This window comes from Crinia signifera, chromosome 5 (genome assembly GCF_055691185.1).
Source record: "Crinia signifera chromosome 5, ASM5569118v1, whole genome shotgun sequence".
NCBI classification, from domain to species: domain Eukaryota; kingdom Metazoa; phylum Chordata; class Amphibia; order Anura; family Myobatrachidae; genus Crinia; species Crinia signifera.
The window spans coordinates 248,800,456-248,814,153 of NC_139221.1; the positions used below are offsets into that span (position 1 = coordinate 248,800,456).

Consider the following 13,698-nt stretch of genomic DNA (forward strand, 5'->3'; position numbering starts at 1 on the left):
GCACCTAATTCTCTCAGCCTAACCCCCCTAATAGGTGCCTAACACTCACTCCCTCCTCCCCACAACCTAACCCCCCTTAGCCCAACCCTAAGTGCCTCAGTAGTCCCTAAACCCAACCCCACCCCCATTCCCCAGCCGCACGCTAGCACTCCCCACATTCTTACCAATTAGGATCCTGTCTGTCAGGATTCCAATTTCCGCATCCTGATCAATTTTGAGGTTCCAGAACTAGTCATGATGCCAGTGTTAGTAAAGTGAACACCAGCATTCTGACTGCCCGGATGCTGACTGCATCCCATGTGTATATGTATGAATGTATATATGCATTGTGGACCAGCATTTAAAGTTGTGGGGGACCCCTTAAAAATGTTGCTATGAGGCCCACAAAGTTCTAGTTACGCCCCTGTGTGTCCGTCTCCCTTCCACGTAGCTGCAGCTGCTGCCAGACTGAGATCTCCCGGACTAGCGCTGCCTTCTGCTGCTGCTGCTCCCGAACCGAGTGACTGCGAGAGAAGCCACTGGCTGCAGGGAGAAGGGCACAGCTGGGGGTGCCCCACCATGTCCGCTTATAGCCTTCTTTGACCGCTGGCTGGTAGCGACTTCCCGCCAATCTGCCCGGAAGCCACCAAAAATTCACTGTGCTCAAAAGAACCAAAATCTCCAAAAATTGTATGAAAAACAAAATCAAAATCCATTGAGGGTGGGAGGGCTTCCAAACAAGGCAAGAGGCTAAGGCTCACCTGACTCAACTATTTATACCCCTAGAACAGGTAGCCCCCTGCTCACCTGATTGGCCCACCAAGCCTGTCAACAGGACATCACAGAGCCTGAAACTTGCCCTAGGTTTAACCTTTGCCTGAACTTTTACTGAACCCAAAAGCTATGGCTCTTATGTGGCTTCAGGCTTAGGCAGCCCTCAGCCATTTTTAGATAGCTTTAGTAGCTGCATTTTTAGAATGTTTGCTTTTCTTATATGAAATAAAATTATTTGTATATTTTATACTTTAAGCGCTCTCTGTGTTTAATATATTGTTTTTGTATATTGTTTCTTGGCCATGCTAAAACTGATTAGTGTTCCAGTTAACAAATTGGGAGCTGCTGGATGTATATTCATTATTAAGATTGAGTATTTTTGAACTCAGCATATTTGTACATATAAAATATGTCATGAACGCTTCAGATTAGCATACTTATTAATACGTCAGTGGGAGTAGTTCAAAAACAGCTGGAGTGTCACTGCTCAATACCCTGCTGTGACTGTTCCAGAGGATGTTTTTGTGTGTGTGTGTTTTTTTTATTTATCACGTTGTTTTAATATGTATGGGTAGGGATGGGGGGGCGGCGTCAGAAACTTTTTTGCAGGGGGGGGTTAAATTTCTAGTTATGCCATTTCTCCTGCACCATAATCCTAAGTGCCTAACCCTTGCCTTCCCCCAAGATCATAGACAGTGGGAGAGAGTAAAGCTAGGGCATAATTACAGATGGAGCCAGGCTCCCTCTTGCTGGCGAATCGCCAGAACGTCACCGCTGACGATCCGCCAGCAGCCCGGCGTCTATCTGACTGAGACACGTGTGCGTCTCACGCGCACGCGCGTCTCAGTTTCTGGGCAGCGGGGCAACGGGAACCCTGTCCATCTCCGCTTCAGGGAGACGGACAGGGTTAGGGGAGGCGGTGGGGGGGAGCTGGGAGGTGCGGGGAGGCGGTGGAGACCCCGGGTGACCGCCGGCAAGCCGGCGGGGACCCGGGGGAAGCTGTCGGAAGGGGACGCGCGCGCATCTCGTGCGCTCGCGTCCCCTTACGCATATACAGATGGCGGGTGGCGGGGGATGGCGGCTGGCGTCGATATCGCCATCCCCTGCAAAGAAGAGACCCGCTCCATCTGTAGGTTCCTAGCTGTAGAAATGTAAAAAAAAGGGGTACAAATGAACAAAAAGTATACAGGATATCCTGTTTGAAGGAGGCACATGTGGGACCACTGTCTGTCGTGTATCTCTCTGGAAAAAGCCCCTCCTAACGGGAAAAAAATTTCTGTGGAGCATTTGCTTATTATTTTTATCGTTTCATCAATGTGTTTTTTTTCCAGATTTTTATCAATGAAGAACCTTTTGAAAAGGAATCGTTGAATCTAATAAAATGATTTGCATTGAACTTCCCCTGATGAAGTCGTTAAGACGAAACACGTAGGGTTATCAAGCATTCGTTTTATGGGAAAATCATATGTACTGTGTATGTTTTAATATTAATAGAAATGCTACTGGTGCTCTGCAGCGGACTCAAAGGTACTCTTCTCGCAATATATATATTAAAAAAGTGTATATGCTATAAATTTGAAATATATATATACACACCTATTCCCTTATATATATTTTACAGGGTTATTTTTGCTCAAAGACCCTCTCATCTTGTTCTGTACATTCATTATACTCATAGCTTTTTACCTGTCAGTGTAAAACAGACACTGAGAAGGTGCTGGCATTCATGCAGCTCTAAGGACCACCCAGCCCAGTATATACAGAGGGAGGAAGGGGGCCACATCTGAGAACACCCAGGCTTGAAATGACTCTACTGCAGGGACAAGTATGTCTCTGAAACAATATTTTGGCCATCAAGGGGGTTTCTGGGTACTCAAAATCCCCCCTTCATGTGCTAGTGCTCATATATTCCAAAGAGCTTTATAGACAATATGTGCCTATTCACATCAGTCTCTGCCCAAGTGGAGCTTACAAACTGTTTCCACTACCACTGGTGCAGTACACACCAACGTTCATTTTTATAAGTGGCCATTTAATGTACCAGCATATTTTTGGGGTGTGTGAGGAAACCGGAGTACATGGAGCATAGTAGAACAAACACTTGGGACAACATACAAAACTTCACACAGTTAAGGCCATGATGGCAATTAAACTCATTAAGCCTAACCAGTACACAAATAATGCACTTGATCGCTTTTACAGAAAATAACTATATACATAAAGGTTGTTGTATTATTACTATTAATATAGAGATTCCCCTTTAAATTCATTTTCACAGTTACTGCACATACTGTATGTATCTCAGTTCATAACACGCCTGACTTACCTCATATAGCACTTTCACATCTTCCTAATTACAGATTAGTTTAGAAGTTTCTCATACAGCGAATTAATCTGAAACAATTGTATATGTTGAGTGTTCCGCCAGGAATTAAATCATCCCATGTTCTTAAATTGGCTGAGGCATTTAACATAAACAATAGACAGATAAGACGGTTTTGTCACAGTTCAGTCACAAGAATTTCTGGAGGAGCAATTGTCATATTTAATCATTCTGATTTACTTACACTCAAGTGAGTTTTTTATGTTTGTATAACAATACTTTCTTATAATAATACAAAATCTTGCTTGAGTTCCTATCTTAACTACTGAAATTATCATGGCTGCCATATCTATCACGAAACGCCATTATAGTGTTAGATTAACTATCATTAATATGACATATCTATATAGTCGTTCCAGAGACCGGCACTCCCAGAAATGAAATAACCTGCACTGGTGCCCTCACAGCTTGGAAAGAGCCGTCACTCACTGATGACATCACCAGCTTTGCTGTGATTACGTGCCCCATCACCATGTCTTGTCTTGGAATGCAATCATGCAATGACAAGTCTACGTTACCGCATGATTGATTATGTTCCTAAATCTGAAAGAGGAGGGGACCTCAATCATTTGCTCCTTAAAAGATAAGCGCAGTGGATTGTTAAATTGGCTGTTATAGCGCCCAGGGGCTTAAACAAGCATTTAGTGCTCGCAGCGTTTTAGAACATTTAAGAACTGCTTTATGTATCACCGACTCTCATGCACACAATTCAGATAGTTAATATACAATTAGAGTGCAGATATAATTAAACTGTATAACTCTCTTGGTATCTCATTATGGATTTGAGATTTAATATTTGAGGTTGATATATTGTATTGAATGTGATTTCTTTTTCCATTTTTCTTATAGTTTAGTTGTTTAATGTTGTTGACATGGTGATGGGGTACTTAATCACAGCAAAGATTGTGACGTCATCAGTGAGCATCATCAGTCTACAGTACTGGCGTACTCAATCTCTACCTGAACGCCGGCAAAACTAAGGAGCTAATAGTGGACTTCAGCACAAAGCAGGAGAGGAACTACCAGTCCCTGACCATCAACGGGACCCCAGTGGAGAGAGTAGGCAGTTTCAGGTACCTAGGTGTCTACATCAAGCAGGACCTGACCTGGTCGTTTCATGTTAACTCCCTGGCGAAGAAGGCCCGGCAGCATCTTTATCACCTTAGACGACTTTAGACTATCTTCAAGAGTACTACAGAATTTATATTCCTGCACCATTGAGAGTATCCTGACAGGAAATATCATGGCCTGGTTTGGCAACAGCACCAAAAAGGACAGACAAGCTCTCCAGAGGGTTCTTTGATCAGCAGAGCGTACCATCCGTATCAAGATTCCTGACCTGGACACTATATACAGCAAGTGATGCTGGACCAAAGCCAGGAAGATAATGAAGGACCTCAGCCACCCCAACAATGGACTATTCTCTCCGTTGCGGTCAGGGAAACGCTACCGCTCATTGAAGGCAAACACAGAGCGATTGAGAAGGAGCTTCTTCCCACAGGCCATTACAGCCCTCAACCAGACCTTCTAATACCGGGACTTTCTTTCTTTCTTTCCCTACCTGACACATTCTTTCTACACTCTTCCTCAGCCGATCCACTTATCGTAATGTAGGACAGTTGTATAATAAGCATTTCACTACATATTGTACTATGTATGAATAAAATTTGATTTGATTTATTTTGAGGTGCCATTTGATTTGAGCATATGGGTGAAGTTATTTAAGGTAAGACACATTGCTTGTACTGATGATGGTGTATTTAAAAGCACCGAAACGTTGATGTAAAGACACAGAATTGTTGTGCTTCCGCAACCTATATTTATTTATTTATTTATTTATTGACAGTTTCTTATATAGCGCAGCATATTCCGTTGCACTTTACAATAGATAGATAGATAGATAGATAGATACAGATGGAGCCGGCATTGCCTTTGCAGGGGATGGCAGCAGAATCGCCAGCCGCCATCCCCCGCCAGCCGCCATCTGCTCTGCGAAAGGGGACGCTTGCGCACGAGATGCGCGCGCATCCCCTTCCGATGGCGCTTCTCCCGGGTCCCCTCCGGCTCGCCGGCGGTCACCCGGGGTCCCCAACACCTCCCAACTCCCCCCCACCGCCTCCCCTAACCCTGTCCATCTCCCTGAAACTGAGACGCGCGTGAGACGCACGCGCGTCTCAGTCAGATGGAGCGCTGAGCTGCTGGCGGATCACCAGCGGAGACAGTCTGGCGATTCGCCAGCAAGAGGGAGCCTGGCTCCATCTGTAGATAGATAGAGACAATTCCCCCTAGGGGGAAAAACAGCACTCACCGGACTTCTTGATAATATTTTTTACAATATTTTTTGACACAAAGAGCCTGGGGCTGGTTATGCATTAGGAATAGGGACCCCAAAATATATATTTTTTAAATGTAACTCTTTTTTTAACTTTAACACATAGAAACACTGTGTGGATCTCACTGATCCATGCATGCTTCTGCAAACTAGGCTGCCAAAAGGTGGTTTATTTAAGATACAAATTTTGAGCTAAATAATTGCCCGACTTTGCTGATACAAATTATAGTAAATGTCTGTGATGTCCTGGTGCCTGGGAAGCAGATCCACATGGCACTCCAGTTTCACTTTTCCTCCCTTGAAAAACAGTTGCAAAGGTCATTCAATTAATACTAGGGGTATGCATTGTGCACTTTTCATACTTTGTGTTTTAGGTCTGTATCAACAGACGTGTTTTGGGTCTGAATCTGTTAAGAAACCATTAAAAAAAACAAAAGGTTGCACCAAGGTAGCTAGATGACTACGCTAAGCGACACAAGTGGGACAGAGAAACATGGCTCATTTATGGGTGGAACTGGAGCTGCAGACAGGATGGCAGTTTAAAAACCTGTGCTAAAAAATGCTCCAAAGAGCACATAATGCAAAGAAAACAGGTGCACAATCAGTGACGTAGATACTGTAAGGCAGCCCCGCGGCTGCTTGGAGGAGCGGGTGAGGCGTGGGCACCGGGTGCCGGCACACTGAGTGAGTGTGACCGACATTCATCAGTGAGTCTGTCACACTACACTACATAAAGATGCGGCTGCCTGCTGCTGCCCATGCGCTTGCAGTGTGTATGTCAGTCAAAAAAAAACCCTTCTCCCCCACTCACGATCGTGGCTGTTGCCTGTACTTAGGCAGAGGCTGGTCCTGCTTCTCCTGTAGCTGCTGTAGCCGGAGCTAACAATAATGGGCTACAAAAGATGGCCGCCGTCCTCCAATCAGCAGTCAAAGTTTCCGTTCATAGAAACACTAGAGCCGGGTAGAGAGAGGAAAAGGGTGCGGGGCCTAACGGAGGAGTGCCATGTGCTGGCCAGAGGAGCTGAAGGATGAAGTTTTGATGAACCCCAGGAGCCTGAGGCTGGGATGAGAGACACAGAGGTCAGGGGTGAAGATACTCCAGAGAGCAGGAGACCCTGCTGCATGCCTACTCCACCTTTTCATTAATCAGGTAAGTGTCTTGGGGGAGGGGGGGCTTATCTATCTATCTATCTATCACACAATATATGTGTCAGTGTGACATATAAAAGCTTTGCGGGTGTGGGGTGTCATTCTGCTTAGAATATGTGTAGACTATGGGCGGAATTCAGGATACAGACAGATGGCCGGCAGTTGGGATGCCAGCAGTCAGAATACCAACAACAGCATCCCAAAGGAGGGAATCCTGTCCCCACAGTCTAACCCTTCCCCTAACCCCTGTACCTACCGCCTTAACCTAACCCCCCAACCCCACCCGGGCATCCTAAACCTAAGTGCCCCCTTCTTTGTGTCTAGTCCTAACCCTCCCATATTCTCTCATGTCCCATGTTACATATCATATAAGCAAAGAGGGAGAGAAAGTTATGTTGTATGTTGCAGTAGCTATGCCCCCCATGATGCTAACCCCCTATCACGGCACAGACCAAATCCCCAAAATTGTAGCTACACACCATCATGCTGGCCACACCCCCTGTGGCAGCACATAATAAGCTCTTCATACATTTTAGCTCCAGGCCCATATGGGCCTTTATCTGGCACTGCCTGCATTGAGGGAGTAGCAGAGAGAAAGTGTCCCAGTGTAGATGTGTCAGGTGCCCAGCATCTGTCACCCTTTCTCTGCCCATCATCTCTCCCCCTTTCTCTGCCCATCATCTTCCCCCCTTTCTTTGCCATTCATCTCCCCCCCCCTTTATCTGCCCAGCATATCTCCTCCTCTCCCTGCCCAGCATCTGTGCCCATCTCACTGCCCATTATCTGTCCCCCATCCCTCTCTGCCCAGGATCTGTCCCCCTTTTCCTGCCCATTATCTGTCCCCCAATCCCTCTCTGTCCAGCACCTGTCCCCACCTTCCCAACATTTGTCTCCTCCCCACCCTCTGCCCCCTCTCCCCACATCTGCACCACTCTCTCTCTCCACACATATGTACCACCCTCTCCCTGCCCAGCATCTATCCCCCTCTCCCTGTCCACCATCTGTTCCCCTATCCTTGCCCTTGATCTCTCCACCCCCCCCCCCTCCGATCATATTTCCCCAACTTCCTCTCTGTCAGGGGAGCTCAGTGCGTACAGTGCCTGCAACCCATGGCAATGAACATGGAAACCCCCAGATAAAATAAAGATGTGCAAAATTAAATTGTCAGTACCATTGGACTTTAATGACAGTACCAATAGACTTTAATGGCAGTACCCCTGGACTGGACTTATGCAACAGTATCACTGGACTGGACTGTGACTGCAGTACCACTGGACTGAATTTATGCAGCAGTATCACTGGAATGGAATTTAACGGCAGTACCACTGGACATTAACGACAGTACCAATGGACTTTAATGGCACTATCACTGTACTTAAATGGCTGTAGAATTGAACTTTAATGGCAGTACCACCAGACTGAATTTATGCAGCAGTATCACTGGACTGGAATTTAATGGCAGTACCACTGGACATTAACGACATTACCGCTGGACTTTAAAGGCAGTACTACTGGACTTTAATGGCAGTACCACTGGACATTAATGACAGTACCACAGGACTTTAATGGCACTATCACTGGACTTAAATGGCAGTACCATTGAACTTTAATGGCAGGACCACCAGACTGTATTTATGCAGCAGTATCACTGGACTGGAATTTAATGGCAGTACCACTGGACAATAATGCCATTTCCACTGGACAATAATGCCATTTCCACTGGACTTTAAAGGCAGTACCACTGGACATTAATGACAGTACCTCTGGACTTTAAAGGCAATACCGATGGACTTTAATGGCAGTACCACCAGACTGAATTTATGCAGCAGTATCACTGGACTGGAATTGAATGGCAGTACCACTGGACATTAATGACATTAATACTGGACTTAAATGGCACTATCACAGGACATTAATGACAGTACCAATGGACTTTAATGGCTCTATCACTGGACTTAAATGGCAGTACCATTGAACTTTAATGGCAGTACCACCAGACTGAATTTATGCAGTAGTATCACTGAACTGGAATATAATGGCAGTACCACTGGACTTTAATGGCAGTACCACCAGACTGAATTTATGCACTAGACCTCTGCAGCAGTATCACTGGACTGGACTTTAATTGCAGTAGTATTATTCAGCACCATTGGAGTAAAACAGGACACCAGCAGCACCAGGCAGCACAGGACACCATCAGCAGGACTAGCACTAGGCAGCACAGGACACCAGCAGCACAGGACTGGACTTATATAGCAGGTTCCCTTCACCACAAACCAACACAGATCACCACAGACCACCACAGCTCCAGAGCACGTCCTCACCCTACCCTCTCCAATGCTGGAGTGAGGATGTCTGCACCAGCGTGGTATTTACAGTATATAGAGTCTGGATCTTGCAAGATCTAACAGTGGGATGATGACATTTTGGCACGGCCTGAGCACTGAGTCTGGCGGGAATCTCCAAATAGTGTTTGGGTCTGTAATCAGATTAAGGATGTTCAGATGTGTTTGGATTCCCAACCTCTTGGAATTAGTAATACAGAGGACAGCTCTTATGATTAGAGGTGTCCTTTTGCAATGGGCGCTGGTCACTGGACCTCTGGGTTTGTGACTTAAGAGTCCATCTACACAAGATCAAAATACTTGGAGGGATCCAATCGATTACCAGTTGTATCCTTGATGTCACCTGGACTCTTACTCATCCCATCTCTCGCCCCAGAACCTCACTCTAACCTTCCACCTCTCCTCTCTCTTATTCATCTCTCTCGCTCACTCTTTAACCTGTAGTATTACAGCTAGGGGGTGGGGACCAGGCGAACTTAACCCAGGGCTGACCCCAGCAGAGCCGGCTGTGGAGTCTCCAATAATCCATGCCTCAGCAGCAGCAAGTGATTCCAGCTCAGGACACAGATTACACCTGCTGCCAATGTAAGCAACAGCATCCTCCTTCCCTTGATGCTGTCAGGCTCACATCTCCACTGCAGAGATTGGGATTATTCTGATCCATTCGGTCCTCCGCGTGCACGCATGGAGGACTGATGTTTTGGTTGTGCGCATGAGCATTTCTGCTAATATGTATGTATCGGGTGCATGCCGCCATGGCGAACAGATTGTTCTCCAAGTGCACACACCCAGGACTCCAGGCGGCGGGGCATGGGGTGGTAGGCCAGGGGATTCGCCCATGGGAATGCCTACCATTTCATGGGCATTCCCGTGAAAACACTGGGCGTTTCCATGGAAATTACCCTGTACGTGGGGATGGGCATCACCAGATGTCAGCTACCCGCCCAGTTCCTGTAAAGTGTGCACGCAAATGTAAGTGAACTGAGAGTCACTTAGATATGCGTGCACCTTTCACATCATTCGATGGTCAGCGTTCTTATGTAAGCATCCATTCGCAGCCGTGTGTTGGAATTCACACTGCAAATGGGGGGGTGGCATATGCGAATGGCGGGCAGACAAAAAATGACACGCAGCCCCCCCCCCCCTTGCACATGTGACCCCCTGCATGCCTGTGAATGGATGAGTTACATAATCATCCATTCGCAGACATGGACATATCATTTGATGGTCGCGTCCATCAAATGATTTCTCCAGCATTCACAGGTCAGAGACATCTATATGGTGTCTCTAAACTGTGGGTGCCCTGTGCGATGACAGGGCGGACAGCTGACATCCGGTGATGTCAGCTGCCCACCCCCTGCACCCGCATCACAGCCTCATAAGCATGAGAAAGCCCTGCGTTCTCATGGGAGCGCCCATGAAACACTGGGCACTCCCATATGCTAATGAGCTGCCCAGCTCCCTCTCCCTGTTCCTCCCCCTGCCGGCTGTGTTGGGTGCACGCACCCCGTGTCTGCACATTTGCAGAAATGCGTCAGTGCATGCATAAATGCACACCATCGTACTCCGTACAAATGCACAGAGGACCGAATCCATTAGAATAAGGTCCTTCATTTTCTTGCTATTTTTCAATAAATTTCTGGGTACTCTTTACCTAGAACGGCGCCCACGATGTCCATCGCGGTCATCGCATGCACTAAAAAAACGGGTGCGACGCGATGCCCGCGATGCCCACGATTTTCCCATAGGGATCAATGTTAAAAGTGTGATTGGACGCGATTTTAGTGTTAAATGCCTATAAATAGAATAGTGTGGCAAGCGCAGCGTGGCGAGCCCCGCGAGGGGACGCGGATACCTGTGAAGCCCGCGAAGGGACGCGTTTACCTGACGCGTTTTCGCTGCGCTCGCCACACTATTCTATTCTTAACTCCACGCCGACGTGGATAGTGGGGGTATGAAAAGGTCGGAGGACGCGTACCGCCGCCCCTCGCGGGCTCGCTGCGCTCGCCACGCTCGCCACGCTTCGGGTTGACGTTGATCGTGGGGTGGCGTTAACAATTGTGGGGGCCATTTCTGACTTTAGGGTGACTATTTGGGCTCTGTGGCCCATTTAACATTGTTTCCTATGGAAAAATCGCGGCCATTGAGCCATTGAACACTAAAATCGCGTCCAATCACACTTTTAACATTGATCCCTATGGGAAATCACGGCCATCGCGGGCATCGCATCGCTCCCGTTTTTTAGTGCATGCGATGGTCGCGATGGTCGCGATGGTCGCGATGGGCGCCGTTCTAGGTAAAGAGTACCAATTTCTGATGTTGCTAAGAAGTCCAAACTAAAGTTTAAAAGGTACTAAATATAAACAAAGATGATGTCTGTTATAATCACTTTTACTAATGTCATTTAATAAAAAAATAAGTATGTCAAGTGCTGATGACCTTGACACGCAGTTTATTTTAGCAGCTTAATTAGCAAAACATAAAGCAACAGGTCCCAGGTGAATTGTCTAAGCTTTCCAGTACCCACACATTTGGGAATAAGGTTTAGATTAGACTATCATGCATATTTAACCAGGTACCAACGCCTTCCAAATCTTTGTCCTCATAATGCTGCAAAATATCCTCAGCTATACTAATACTTTCACAAAAGGAAATGCATTTATAGATTATATAAAACTTAGAGCAAGATTATTTTCCTATTCAGCTCACTGTATTATATATTGATTAGCACGTGGAAACTGAAAATTAATAATGTACTAAATCTATTTTTTTTTTGTTAAATATCCTTCTGGTTATTTTAAATGATTGAATATCCCCTGGGGACCTGGTTCTGTTCTGCTCCTTGGCAGAGATCAGAAACAAAAAGCTTCTTCCTATATTATTCCTGTCTTGTGCAAAGAGGATTTGTAGAAATAAGTCTCTGGTGTAAACCGTATTGAAAACTTGTTGTAAAGGATTAAAGCTTGTCTAATGATTTGACCTAGGAAGACTGTCTCCCAACAGTCAAAACAGATGCAACTAATGCAAGTCATTTTTAATAGGACTACATTAAAACAAGATGCACTGCGAAGTGCAAATCTAAAATACTGTGTACTGGTTTTCCAATGGTCAGCATCAGCCTTGCTAAGTTGTCATAGAAATTAAACAAAGAAGAAATACAGTATATGGCGACTGATGGAATTGGAGGATAAAATACACAAAGCAAAATACTGAATTATTTAGAATCCAACATCCCAAGCTCTTCTTAATTTGTAAATACTTCACAAAAGTTCCAAGGGTGCTGCATGCCTTATTCAGTGTTGCACGCAAATGCCATCACAGCTGCCGGGGGCTATGTAGCAACTTTGTGAAAAAGAGCAAACACAGCAGTTGCCTGGATCAGTATGGAGACTCGCACCAGTAGCTTCAAAAATCCCATTGGCTGCATACAAAGAAGCAGGATCAGTCAAATCACAGTCATCCAAGTTCTGAGTAGCTCTATGTTCATGGACTGGTGTGGTATAGCTACCAAACAATGTATAGGTAGATAATCAAAGGATCGAAACTGTACCAAAATATTGACTCGCAAAAGGTTGATTTTGACAAAAGGTCGACACACGAAAAGGTCGAGTTTTTTTGTGTCAATTTGTGAATGTACCCTAGCACTTCTCTTGCCATACTTTGGGCAGGGCCGTAACTAGGGGGGGGCTGGGGGGTCACGCGCACCGGGCGCTGGAGGGGGGGGGGCGCTGTCAGGTCCGGGAGAGTGACAGCCAGCGGGGTTTCGGGGACTGATGTAGCCCGAGTCCCGCTGCTGTTAGCTAACCCGTCGCTTTTTCACTGCTGCTGCCGACGCCGTTAGTGCCCATCTGTGCCTGTCGCGCACAGCATTACTGGGAGCTTGGGAGGGGGCGTGATGACGCGGCAGCCGCCTCCTAGCCATTGGTTGGCGCAGCCGCGTCCCCTCCCACGCTCCCAGAGAAATGCTGTGCGCGGCAAACACAGACGGGCATCAACGGCGGCGGCGGCAGCAGTGAAAAAGTAAGCCTAATGCAAAGCTTATGTTATGATGTCTAGACCTCATCAATAGAGTGGCAGGGGGAGGCTGGATGTTTTACACGATGAGGGAACATTAAATCTCCCACCACCCGTCTCCACTCTGATTCTCCCTACTTGTTGCCTTTATACAGTGCAGCACAACGTCCTTTGGTAAAACATCTCCACCCATGATCCACCCACTCCACCCACTCATTAATAAGGAGCATCAAGGTGTGTGGCATATGTATAATGGGCATCATGTGTGTGACATATATGTTTAATGGAGCATCACGCTGTGGGGCATATGTATAATAGGCATCATGTGTGTGGCATAAGTTTAATGGAGCATCACGGTGTGTGTCATGTATAATGGGCATCACAGTGTGCGTCATATGTATAATGGGCATCACGGTGTGTGGCATATGTATAATGGAGCATCACGGTGTGTGTCATGTATAATGGGCATCACAGTGTGCGGCATATGTATAATGGGCATCACAGTGTGCGGCATATGTATAATGGGCATCACGGTGTGCGGCATATGTATAATGGGCATCACTGTGTGCGGCATATGTATAATGGGCATCACGGTGTGCGGCATATGTATAATGGGCATCACGGTGTGCGGCATATGTATAATGGCGCATCACGGTGTGCGGCATATGTATAATGGAGCATCACGGTGTGCGGCATGTGTATAATGGAGCATCACGGTGCAG

At 46.4% G+C, this 13,698-nt stretch overlaps 1 pseudogene; it reads right to left on the reverse strand.

The window, feature by feature from the left end:
• Positions 1-391: 391 nt before the first annotated feature.
• The window catches only part of LOC146005793 (polymerase delta-interacting protein 3 pseudogene), a 103,432-nt pseudogene continuing 90,125 nt past the window's right edge, over positions 392-13,698 (reverse strand).